The following is a 302-nucleotide window of genomic DNA, read 5'->3' as shown; positions in this document are numbered from 1 at the left end:
GTTTAGCTTCAAATGGCGTCTTTGACGACAGTATTCTATAAAAATTATTTGCATTCCAATCTTGACATCAAAAGGCACAAAAATATTTTTTTCTTTTATTCCATGGATTTTACCCATTTACCTCCACTTGTTCCCAGTGTTTTTCTGCAACCACTCAGCTGCAAGAGCTGCAAGTGACGTAACTGTGACGTCTACTCTGAATTGGTCTATACAGTCGCCTCCTCCGGAGAGAACAGAGAGAACAGGTGCGTTCGACTTCATGCCGCGCCGCGCAAACCGATCGGCGGCTGACTTGAAGCAGT

Source organism: Sinocyclocheilus rhinocerous, unplaced genomic scaffold (assembly GCF_001515625.1).
Source record: "Sinocyclocheilus rhinocerous isolate Xijiao unplaced genomic scaffold, SAMN03320098_v1.1 scaffold898, whole genome shotgun sequence".
Lineage (NCBI taxonomy): Eukaryota > Metazoa > Chordata > Actinopteri > Cypriniformes > Cyprinidae > Sinocyclocheilus > Sinocyclocheilus rhinocerous.
The sequence above is the reverse complement of the archived record's forward strand: the minus strand, read 5'-3'. Positions refer to the sequence as shown.